The sequence below is a fragment of the Rutidosis leptorrhynchoides genome, chromosome 2 (genome assembly GCF_046630445.1).
Source record: "Rutidosis leptorrhynchoides isolate AG116_Rl617_1_P2 chromosome 2, CSIRO_AGI_Rlap_v1, whole genome shotgun sequence".
NCBI lineage: Eukaryota > Viridiplantae > Streptophyta > Magnoliopsida > Asterales > Asteraceae > Rutidosis > Rutidosis leptorrhynchoides.
This window is the reverse complement of record NC_092334.1, coordinates 350,894,067-350,907,751: the sequence shown is the minus strand read 5'-3', so window position 1 is coordinate 350,907,751 and position 13,685 is coordinate 350,894,067.

The following is a 13,685-nucleotide window of genomic DNA, read 5'->3' as shown; positions in this document are numbered from 1 at the left end:
GTCGACTAGCCTTATTCTTCCAGTCGATTGTTTTTTTTTTTCCGATACTTACAGCCGTTTCTTCTCCATGTCTTCTCATACAATTCCGAACGATGCTGATCCTAAAACCCCGATCATCATTGTTTCGCTCACAAATATTCTGAAACTAACCTCGATAAACTATACATCGTGGAAACTACAGATTCAAGCGACTCTAGACGGCTACGGTCTGTCTAAATTTATTGATGGCTCCTGCGTAGCACCTGCTGCTACCATCACCACCACTGGATCCACCTCTGAACCAGCCGCAGACAGCAGCAACACTGAAATCATCTTTGTCAATCCGGCGTACACCACCTGGGTCCGTCAAGATCGTTTACTTTTTGGGGCTTTGATCGGAACTCTTGATCAAAGCATCATACCTTTGGTTGCGTTAACCAAAACATCCAAAGAACTATGGGACACTCTTGCAAACACGTTTGCAAGTGCATCTCGCGGGCACATCAAACAACTCAAACAACGTCTCAAATCCATCACCAAGGGACCACAATCAATCACTGAATTTATGAATTCGATCAAAGCATGTGTGGACCAACTTGCTCTTCTTGGTGAAACTATATCACAGGAGGACATTACAGATCGTGTCCTTGAAGGCCTGGATGATGCTTATCAAAGTGTCATTGACGGAGTAAATGCTAGAGATACATCGATCACTTTTGTGGAACTTCACGAAAAGTTGATTAATAAGGAACTTATGCTTAAAACTCAAGCTTCCATCGGCACTTTACCATCCACTGTTAACACATCCATTCGACGCAATTCGATGCCTTCCAAAGTACACCACAATACCACAGGCTCGGGAAAATCAGTTTCTACATATACTGGGTCACGTCCTTTTTTGGGTAAATGTCAATGGTGTAATGCTAAGGGTCACTCATTGCAAAGATGTCATGTGTTCGCTGAGCATCACCCAAACATTCAACCACCAACTTATCGGGCGTCTACACCTCAGGCAAATGCAACCACTCTTAATCCTTCCTCTGCAAACACTTCGTGGCTACTGGATACGGGTGCTTCTCACCATGTCACACAAGATCTCAGCAACTTAGCTTTACATAACCCGTATGGTGGTACGGATGAAATCATAATTGGTGATGGTAAGGGGTTACCTATAGCACGAATAGGTTCTTCTACTCTTACAACTTCCTCTAAAAACTTATCGTTATCCAATGTTCTTTATGTTCCTAAGATGAGACGTAATATACTTTCTGTTTACCAATTATGTAAAGATAACTATTTACTAATTGCTTTTACTTCTGATGATTTCTTTGTGAAGGATCGTCTCACTGGAACCCTCCTTCTAACGGGTCCTGCTAATCAAGGAGTCTACCAAATCACTTCCGCTGTCTCCTCCATTGTTGCTTATTCAAGTGTCCGTGCTTCACCTAAGGATTGGCATCATCGATTGGGTCATCCTTCTTTATCTGTTTTTAAGTCATTATGCACTTTATTAAAGATTCCGAATTCTTTGTTTAATTGCAATGCGTGTCAATGTAATAAAAGCCATAAGCTTCCGTTTAATAAAAATACTTTGCTTTCTAATGCTCCGCTAGATATTATTTATACTGATCTGTGGACCTCTCCGATTTATTCTATTGATGGCTACAAATACTATGTTGTGTTCATCGATCACTACACGCATTATATCTGGTTTTATCCACTAAAAAAGAAGTCGGACACTAAAGATGTTTTTATACGTTTCAAAGCTTTGGTTGAAAAAACATTTTAGCAAACCTATTAAAACGTTATACTCTGATAATAGTGGTGAATATATTGCTCTATCTGACTATCTCCCTGTCAATGGCATATCTCACCTCACATCTCCCCCACACACACCTGAGCATAATGGATTTGCTGAGCGAAGGCATCGACATATTGTTGAAACTGGTCTCGTTCTTTTATCTCATGCCCAATTGCCTACCACTTTTTGGTCATTCGCGTTTACAACAGCATCTTATTTGATAAACCGGCTACCGACTTATACTCTAGCCAATAAAACTCCCTATGAGTCTTTATTTGGCATCACTCCCAACTATCAGAAACTTAGAAGCTTTGGGAGTCTTTGTTATCCGTGGCTTAGACCGTACACCACTCATAAACTTGATCAAAGATCTCTACCGTGTATTTTTGTGGGTTACTCAGCAACTCAAAGTGCTTACCACTGTATGGATCTAACAACTCAACGAATCTATACCTCACGCCATGTTAAATTTGTGGAAAATGAGTTTCCCTACAATAAACTCATGAACTGTTCACCCCCTTCTACATATCCATCAATGTCTAGTTGGTGTCAAATTGATTTACCTCTATTAACGGGTACATCGCCATCTGTATCCAATTCACCTTCAATGCCGGATACAGAAACCATCACTACCCCATGTAACACAACATCATCCAACTCTACTGTAGTGATCCGAACTTTTCCATGTTTATATATATATTAAATGAAATTGTTATTTACATGATTAAGTGTTTCCAACATGTTAAGCAATCAAACTTGTTAAGACTTGATTAATTGAAATAGGTTTCATATAGACAATTGACCACCCAAGTTGACCGGCGATTCACGAATGTTAAAACTTGTAAAAACTATATGATGACATATATATATATATATATATATATATATATATATATATATATATATATATATATATATATATATATATATATATATAGTTAACATGATATTATGATAATTAAACATATCATTAAGTATATTAGCAATGAACTATATATGTAAAAACAAGACTACCAACTTAATGATTTTGAAACGAGACATATATGTAACGATTATCGTTGTAACGACATTTAATGTATATATATCATATTAAGATATATTAATATATCATGATATCATGATAATGTAATAATTTAACATCTCATTTGATTTAATAAGCAATGGGTTAACAACATTTAACAAGATCGTTAACCTAAAGGTTTCAAAACAACACTTACATGTAACGACTAGCGATGACTTAACGACTCAGTTAAAATGTATATACATGTAGTGTTTTAATATGTATTCATACACTTTTGAAAGACTTCAAGACACTTATCAAAATACTTCTACTTAACAAAAATTCTTACAATTACATCCTCGTTCAGTTTCATCAACAATTCTACTCGTATGCACCCGTATTCGTACTCGTACAATACACAGCTTTTAGATGTATGTACTATTGATATATACACTCCAATGATCAGCTCTTAGCAGCCCATGTGAGTCACCTAACACATGTGGGAACCATCATTTGGCAACTAGCATGAAATATCTCATAAAATTACAAAAATATGAGTAATCATTCATGACTTATTTACATGTAAACAAAATTACACATCCTTTATATCTAATCCATATACCAACGACCAAAAACACCTACAAACACTTTCATTCTTCAATTTTCTTCATCTAATTAATCTCTCTCAAGTTCTATCTTCAAGTTCTAAGTGTTCTTCATAAATTCTACAAGTTCTAGTTTCATAAAATCAAGAATACTTCCAAGTTTGCTAGCTTACTTCCAATCTTGTAGAGTGATCATCCAACCTCAAGAAATCTTTATTATTTACAGTAAGATATCTTTCTAATACAAGGTAATACTCATATTCAAACTTTGATTCAATTTCTATAACTATAACAATCTTATTTCGAGTGGAAATCTTACTTGAACTTGTTTTCGTGTCATGATTCTGCTTCAAGAACTTTCAAGCCATCCAAGGATCCTTTGAAGCTAGATCCATTTTTCTCATTTCTAGTAGCTTTATCCTGAAAACTTGAGGTAGTAACGATGTTCATAACATCATTCGATTCATACATATAAAGCTATCTTATTCGAAGGTTTAAACTTGTAATCACTAGAACATAGTTTAGTTAATTCTAAACTTGTTCGCAAACAAAAGTTAATCCTTCTAACTTGACTTTTAAAATCAAATAAACACATGCTCTATATCTATATGATATGCTAACTTAATGATTTAAAACCTGGAAACACGAAGAACACTGTAAAACCGGACATACGCCGTCGTAGTAACACCGCGGGCTGTTTTGGGTTAGTAAATTAAAAACTATGATAAACTTTGATTTAAAAGTTGTTCTTCTGGGAAAATGATTTTTCTTATGAACATGAAACTATATCCAAAAATCATGATTAAACTCAAAGTGGAAGTATGTTTTCTAAAATGGTCATCTAGACGTCGTTCTTTCGACTGAAATGACTACCTTTACAAAAACGACTTGTAACTTATATTTCCGACTATAAACCTATACTTTTTCTGTTTATATTCATAAAATAGAGTTTAATATGAAACCATAGCAATTTGATTCACTCAAAACGGATTTAAAATGAAGAAATTATGGGTAAAACAAGATTGGATAATTTTTCTTGTTGTAGCAACGTGAAAATTGGTAACAAATCTATATTAATCATATCCTAGCTAACTTATATTGTATTATACATGTATTCTAATATATTATGTAATCTTGGGATACTATAGACACGTATGCAAATATTTTGACATATCATATCGACCCATGTGTATATATTATTTGGAACAACCATAGATACTCTATATGCAGTAATGTGAGAGTTAGCTATACAGGGTTGAGGTTGATTCCAAAAATATATATACTTTGAGTTGTGATCTAGCCTGAGACGTGTATACACTGGGTCGTGGATTGATTCAAGATAATATATATCAATTTTTTTCTGTACATCTAACGTTGGACAACTAGTTGTAGGTTACTAACGAGGACAGCTGACTTAATAAACTTAAAACATCAAAATGTATTAAAAGTGTTGTAAATATATTTTGAATATACTTTGATATATATGTACATATTTGTTATAGGTTCGTGAATCGACCAGTGGCCAAGTCTTACTTCCCGACGAAGTAAAAATCTGTGAAAGTGAGTTATAGTCCCACTTTTAAAATCTAATATTTTTGGGATGAGAATACATGCAGGTTTTATAAATGATTTACAAAATAGACACAAGTACGTGAAACTACATTCTATGGTTGAATTATCGAAATCGAATATGCCCCTTTTTATTAAGTCTGGTAATCTAAGAATTAGGGAACAGACACCCTAATTGACGCGAATCCTAAAGATAGATCTATTGGGCCTAACAAACCCCATCCAAAGTACCGGATGCTTTAGTACTTCGAAATTTATATCATATCCGAAGGGTGTCCCGGAATGATGGGGATATTCTTATATATGCATCTTGTTAATGTCGGTTACCAGGTGTTCACCATATGAATGATTTTTATCTCTATGTATAGGATGTGTATTGAAATATGAAATCTTGTGGTCTATTGTTACGATTTGATATATATATAGGTTAAACCTATAACTCACCAACATTTTTGTTGACGTTTAAAGCATGTTTATTCTCAGGTGAATACTAAGAGCTTCCGCTGTTGCATACTAAAATAAGGACAAGATTTGGAGTCCATGTTTGTATGATATTGTGTAAAAACTGCATTTAAGAAACATATGTCGATGTAATATATTTCTAATGTAAACCATTATGTAATGGTCGTGTGTAAACTGTATATTTTAGATTATCATTATTTGATAATCTACGTAATACTTTTGAAACCTTTATTGATAAAATAAAGGTTATGGTTGTTTTAAAAATGAATGCAGTCTTTGAAAAACGTCTCATATAGAGGTCAAAACCTCGCAACGAAATCAATTAATATGGAACGTTTATAATCAATATGAACGGGACATTTCAGTTGGTATCCGAGCGTTGGTCTTAGAGAACCAGAAAATTTGCATTAGTGTGTCTTATCGAGTTTGTTAGGATGCATTAGTGAGTCTGGACTTCGACCGTGTTTTCTTTAAAAATGATTGCTTAACATTTTTGTTGGAAACTATATATTTTTAACATATGAATATTCTGTGATATATTAATCTCTTAACGTGTTTGATATTATGTGATAGATGTCTACCTCTAGAACAAGTCTCATTGACTCACCTAATAATAATGAAGAGTCAAATGTAAATTGGAATGATTCATGGACTGATTCACAAGTTCCCGAAGAGGAACCGGAAGAAGAGTCGGAACCGGAAGAAGAATCGGAACCGGAAGATAAAATAGAACCAGTGGGGGAAATAATAAAACGGTTAAGTAGAAGAAAATCCTCAACCAACCGACCAAAGTTAATTATGGTCAATGGTGTTTCCGCCAAGGAAGCAAAGTATTGGGAGGATTACCAATTCTCCGATGAATCGGATCCCGACAAGGATTCCGATGATGTTATAGAAATTACCCCAACACAATTTAATAAGGCAAAAGAGAACAATAAGGGAAAGGGCATAAAAATAGAGAAATTTGATTCCAAACCCGATGAACTTTATATGTATCGTCAACACCCGTATTTCTTAAGTTGTGACAATAACCCGGGAACCTCTAAACCACCAGGTTTTTCTAAACCAATGTGGAAAACGACGGATCGTATTAGGGGAACATCATATATCCCTAGAAACTTGGCAAAATGAACCAAAACCGAAGAAGAAGAAACGAGCGAGTCGGAATAAGATAGTTGTATTCGTGTGGTGTAATATATGTAATATAGTGTGCTTATGCTTTATGATATATCTAAAAATTGCTTGTATTAATAAGTATTTTTTTATGAATCTAACTCTTGTCTATTTTACAGTATAAAAATACAAAATGGATAGACAACCCAATATTTTAAGAGACCTACCCGGAGACATGATTGGTGAAATCTTGTCTAGAGTCGGTCAGAATTCCTCGGCACAACTATTTAAGGCGAGATCAGTTTGTAAGACATTCGAAGAACGTTCCAAGAATGCCTTGATTTATAAAAGGCTTTCGTTCGAAAGATGGGGGATATCACATTGGAAAATCCATAAGTTACGATGTGTTTACTTTGACGCATATATTGCGGGGAACCCAAATGCTATTTTACGCAACGGGTTAAGAAATTATTTTGACTCAATATATCCGAATATAGGACTTCATGATTTAGAAAAAGCGGCTAACATGCAACATAAAGAAGCATGTTATGCTTACGGGTTAGTAATGTTCGCTTCTCACCAAAGTGAGAATAAGAACATCGGGCTACAACTATTAAACAAAACATTCCCACAAGTGACGGAGTCGGTAATTGGGGTAAGAAATGAGATTTTTAGGTTATTACGAGACTGTTGGTCATTACGTAAACTTCATCCTTTTGACGACGTTACAACACATTGTCTTACTATCGGTCACAACGGTTATGTTCCACAAAACCAAGAATGGGATGTGGTATTAGTAAAACCAGAATGCATGACTTGTTTCTGGACGTATGAATTACGTTTCTTTATTGCCTTTGCTGAACGCCTTATTTATTAACTAGAATTATCTTCGCAACTACTTTGTATCAAAGTTTTATGTGCTATATTTCATGCTATATGTAAAAAAAAGCGGTATTGTAAGTTTGCAAGTTATTGTATAAATGTTTGAATATGATTTTTTTTTTTTTTTGTGAATAGTTTTTCATATAGAATTGTAGTAGTTGAAATGGTATGTTAGCTACTAAGTATGAACTTAACGGGTAGGTACTACTCGAATTAAAGAGTATAAAACGCTAATATGAAGAAAGAGCTTTTATAAATAAGTTCATATTACGCTACGAAATACTATTGACTACTCTTGATATTCTATATGATTAACTCGTTTCATTTGACTATTTTGAAGGAAATGGCACCGACTACTCGACACACCTTGAATATGAGCGAAGAGGAATTTCGTGCCTTTCTTGCTTCAAACATAGCCGCAGTACAGGCTGCGCTATATACCAACAATAACTTCGAATCTAGCAATGCAGCTAACGGCGCAAGAAATCGTGTAGGATGCACCTACAAAGAATTCACTGCCTGCAAACCTTTGGAATTTGATGGAACCGAAGGACCGATCGGATTGAAACGGTGGACCGAGAAGGTCGAATCGGAGTTTGCCATAAGTAAGTGTACTGAAGAGGACAAAGTGAAGTATGCTACACATACCTTCACAGGTACTGCGTTAACATGGTGGAATACCTATCTAGAGCAAGTGGGACAAGATGATGCTTACGCACTACCGTGGTCAGCATTCAAGCACTTGATAAACGAGAAGTACCGTCCCAAAACCGAGGTCAATAAGCTCAAGACAGAACTTAGAGGGTTACGAACCCAAGGATTTGATATTACCACGTACGAAAGACGATTCACAGAATTGTGCCTATTGTGTCCGAGAGCGTTCGAAGATGAGGAAGAGAAGATCGACGCGTTTGTGAAAGGATTACCGGAAAGAATCCAAGAAGATATAAGTTCACACGAGCCCGCCTCCATACAACAGGCATGTAGAATGGCTCACAAATTAGTGAACCAGATTGAGAAAGAATTAAAGAACAGGTGGCTGAAGAGGCCAATGTGAAGCAAGTCAAAAGAAAGTGGGAGGAAAACGGTGATAAGAATCACCAATACAACAACAACAGCAATTACAACAATAATCGCAACAACTATCCCAACAATCGCAACATCAATCGCAACTACAACAAACGGCCCAACAACAACAACAACAATAACAACAGCAACTACAACAATCATCCCAACAATAATAACAACCGCAACAACAACAACAATCAGATCAGCTATGCCAAAGGTGTGAAAAGTATCACCCGGGTTTCTGCACCAAATTTTGCAACAAGTGTAAAAGAAATGGTCATAGCGCGGCGAAGTGTGAGGTCTACGGACCAGGGGTTAACAGAACGAAAGGAATAAATGGTGTCAGAACGAGTAATGGTGGAGCAAGTAGTGTCGGAGCAAGTTATGCCAATGTAGTTTGTTATAAATATGGAAAACCGGGCCACATTATTAGAAATTGCCCGAACCAGGAGAACACGAATGGACAAGGCCGTGGAAAAGTTTTCAATATTAATGCGGCAGAGGCACAGGAAGACCCGGAGCTTGTTACGGGTACGTTTCTTATTGACAATAAATCTGCTTATGTTTTATTTGATTCGGGTGCGGATAGAAGCTATATGAGTAGAGATTTTTGTGCTAAATTAAGTTGTCCATTGACGCCGTTGGATAGTAAATTTTTACTCGAATTAGCAAACGGTAAATTAATTTCAGCAGATTATATATGCCGGAATCGAGAAATTAAACTGGGTAGCGAAATATTTAAGATTGATTTGATACCAGTAGAGTTAGGGAGTTTTGATGTAATAGTTGGCATGGACTGGCTGAAGAAGGTGAAAGCAGAGATTATAAAAATGCAATTCGCATTGTACGAGAAGAAGGAGAACCCTTAATGGTGTACGGAGAAAAGGGCAACACGAAGCTACATCTTATTAGTAATTTGAAAGCACAAAAACTGATAAGAAAAGGTTGCTATGCTGTTCTAGCACACGTCGAGAAAGTACAAACTTAAGAAAAGAGCATCAATGATGTTCCCGTCGCAAAAGAATTTCCCGATGTATTTCTGAAAGAATTACCGGGATTACCTCCACATCGATCTGTTGAATTTCAAATAGATCTTGTACCAGGAGCTGCACCAATAGCTCGTGCTCCTTATAGACTCGCACCCAGCGAGATGAAAGAACTGCAAAGCCAACTGCAAGAACTATTAGAACGTGGTTTCATTCGACCAAGCACATCACCATGGGGAGCTCCTGTTTTGTTTGTCAAGAAGAAGGATGGTACATTTAGGTTGTGTATTGACTACAGAGAGTTGAACAAACTTACCATCAAAAACCGTTATCCACTGCCGAGAATTGACGACTTATTTGATCAACTACAAGGCTCATCGGTTTATTCGAAGATCGATTTACGTTCTGGATATCATCAAATGCAAGGAGGATGATATTCCAAAAACTGCTTTTAGGACGCGTTATGGTCATTACGAGTTTATGGTTATGCCGTTTGGATTGACTAACACACCAGCTGTGTTCATGGACCTTATGAACCTAGTGTGTGGGCCATATCTTGACAAGTTTGTCATTGTTTTCATCGATGACATACTTATTTACTCAAAGAATGATCAAGAGCACGAAGAACATTTGAGAAAAGTGCTAGAAGTATTGAGGAAAGAAAAACTGTACGCTAAGTTTTCAAAGTGTGCATTTTGGTTGGAAGAAGTTCAATTCCTCGGTCACATAGTGAACAAAGAAGGTATTCAGGTGGACCCGGAAAAGATCGAAACTGTTGAAAAGTGGGAAACCCCAAAAACTCCGAAGCATATACGTCAATTTTTAGGATTGGCTGGTTACTACAGAAGATTCATCCAAGATTTCTCCAAAATAGCAAAACCCTTGACTGCATTAACGCATAAATGAAAGAAATTTGAATGGAAGGATGAACAAGAGAAGGCATTTCAATTATTGAAGAAAAAGCTAACTACGGCACCTATATTGTCATTGCCTGAAGGGAATGATGATTTTGTGATTTATTGTGACGCATCAAAGCAAGGTCTCGGTTGTGTATTAATGCAACGAACGAAGGTGATTGCTTATGCGTCTAGACAATTAAAGATTCACGAACAAAATTATACGACGCATGATTTGGAATTAGGCGCGGTTGTTTTTGCATTAAAGACTTGGAGGCACTACTTATATGGGGTCAAAAGTATTATATATACCGACCACAAAAGTCTTCAACACATATTTAATCAGAAACAACTGAATATGAGGCAGCGTAGGTGGATTGAATTGTTGAATGATTACGACTTTGAGATTCGTTACCACCCGGGGAAGGCAAATGTGGTAGCCGACGCCTTGAGCAGAAAGGACAGAGAACCCATTCGAGTAAAATCTATGAATATAATGATTCACACTAACCTTACTACTCAAATAAAAGAGGTGCAACAAGGAGTTTTAAAAGAGGGAAATTTAAAGGATGAAATACCCAAAGGATCGGAGAAGCATCTTAATATTCGGAAAGACGGAACCCGGTATAGGGCTGAAAGAATTTGGGTACCAAAATTTGGAGATATGAGAGAAATGGTACTTAGAGAAGCTCATAAAACCAGATACTCAATACATCCTGGAACGGGAAAGATGTACAAGGATCTTAAGAAACATTTTTGGTGGCCAGGTATGAAAGTCGATATTGCTAAATATGTAGGAGAATGTTTGACGTGTTCTAAGGTCAAAGCTGAACATCAGAAACCATCAGGTCTACTACAACAACCTGAAATCCTGAAATGGAAATGGGAAAATATTACCATGGATTTCATCACTAAATTGTCAAGGACTGCAAGTGGTTTTGATACTATTTGGGTAATAGTTGATCGTCTCACCAAATCAGCACACTTTCTGCCAATAAGAGAAGATGACAAAATGGAGAAGTTAGCACGACTGTATTTGAAGGAAGTCGTCTCCAGACATGGAATACCAATCTCTATTATCTCTGATAGGGATGGCAGATTTATTTCAAGATTCTGGCAGACATTACAGCAAGCATTAGGAACTCGTCTAGACATGAGTACTGCCTATCATCCACAAACTGATGGGCAGAGCGAAAGGACGATACAAACGCTTGAAGACATGCTACGAGCATGTGTTATTGATTTCGGAAACAGTTGGGATCGACATCTACCGTTAGCAGAATTTTCCTACAACAACAGCTATCATTCAAGCATTGAGATGGCGCCGTTTGAAGCACTTTATGGTAGAAAGTGCAGGTCTCCGATTTTTTGGAGTGAAGTGGGGGATAGACAGATTACGGGTCCGGAGATAATATAAGAAACTACCAAGAAGATCATCCAAATTCAACAACGGTTGAAAACCGCACAAAGTCGACAAAAGAGCTACGCCGACATTAAAAGAAAAGATATAGAATTTGAAATTGGAGAGATGGTCATGCTTAAGGTTGCACCTTGGAAAGGTGTTGTTCGATTTGGTAAACGAGGGAAATTAAATCCAAGGTATATTGGACCATTCAAGATTATTGATCGTGTCGGACCAGTAGCTTACCGACTTGAGTTACCTCAACAACTCGCGGCTGTACATAACACTTTCCACGTCTCAAATTTGAAGAAATGTTTTGCTAAAGAAGATCTCACTATTCCGTTAGATGAAATCCAAATCAAAGAAAAACTTCAATTCATCGAAGAACCCGTCGAAATAATGGATCGTGAGGTTAAAAGACTTAAGCAAAACAAGATACCAATTGTTAAGGTTCGATGGAATGATCGTAGAGGGCCCGAGTTCACCTGGGAACGAGAAGATCAGATGAAGAAGAAATACCCGCATTTATTTCCAGAAGATACATCAACATCTCCAACTGCTTAAAATTTCGGGACGAAATTTATTTAACGGGTAGGTACTGTAGTGACCCGAACTTTTCCATGTTTATATATATATTAAATGAAATTGTTATTTACATGATTAAGTGTTTCCAACATGTTAAGCAATCAAACTTGTTAAGACTTGATTAATTGAAATAGGTTTCAGATAGACAATTGACCACCCAAGTTGACCGGCGATTCACGAACGTTAAAACTTGTAGAAACTATATGATGACATATATATATATATATATATATATATATATATATATATATATATATATATATATATATATATATATATATATATATATATATATATATATAGTTAACATGATATTATGATAAGTAAACATATCATTAAGTATATTAGCAATGAACTATATATGTAAAAACAAGACTACTAACTTAATGATTTTGAAACGAGACATATATGTAACGATTATCGTTGTAACGACATTTAATGTATATATATCATATTAAGATATATTAATACATCATGATATCATTATAATGTAATAATTTAACATCTCATTTGATTTAATAAACAATGGGTTAACAACATTTAACAAGATCGTTAACCTAAAGGTTTTAAAACAACACTTACATGTAACGACTAGCGATGACTTAACGACTCAGTTAAAATGTATATACATGTAGTGTTTTAATATGTATTCATACACTTTTTAAAGACTTCAAGACACTTATCAAAATACTTCTACTTAACAAAAATTCTTACAATTACATCCTCGTTCAGTTTCATCAACAATTCTACTCGTATGCACCCGTATTCGTACTCGTACAATACACAGCTTTTAGATGTATGTACTATTGGTATATACACTCCAATGATCAGCTCTTAGCAGCCCATGTGAGTCACCTAACACATGTGGGAACCATCATTTGGCAACTAGCATGAAATATCTCATAAAATTACAAAAATATGAGTAATCATTCATGACTTATTTACATGTAAACAAAATTACACATCCTTTATATCTAATCCATATACCAACGACCAAAAACACCTACAAACACTTTCATTCTTCAATTTTCTTCATCTAATTAATCTCTCTCAAGTTCTATCTTCAAGTTCTAAGTGTTCTTCATAAATTCTACAAGTTCTAGTTTCATAAAATCAAGAATACTTCCAAGTTTGTTAGCTTACTTCCAATCTTGTAGAGTGATCATCCAACCTCAAGAAATCTTTATTATTTACAGTAAGATATCTTTCTAATACAAGGTAATACTCATATTCAAACTTTGATTCAATTTCTATAACTATAACAATCTTATTTCGAGTGGAAATCTTACTTGAACTTGTTTTCGTGTCATGATTCTGCTTCAAGAACTTTCAAGCCA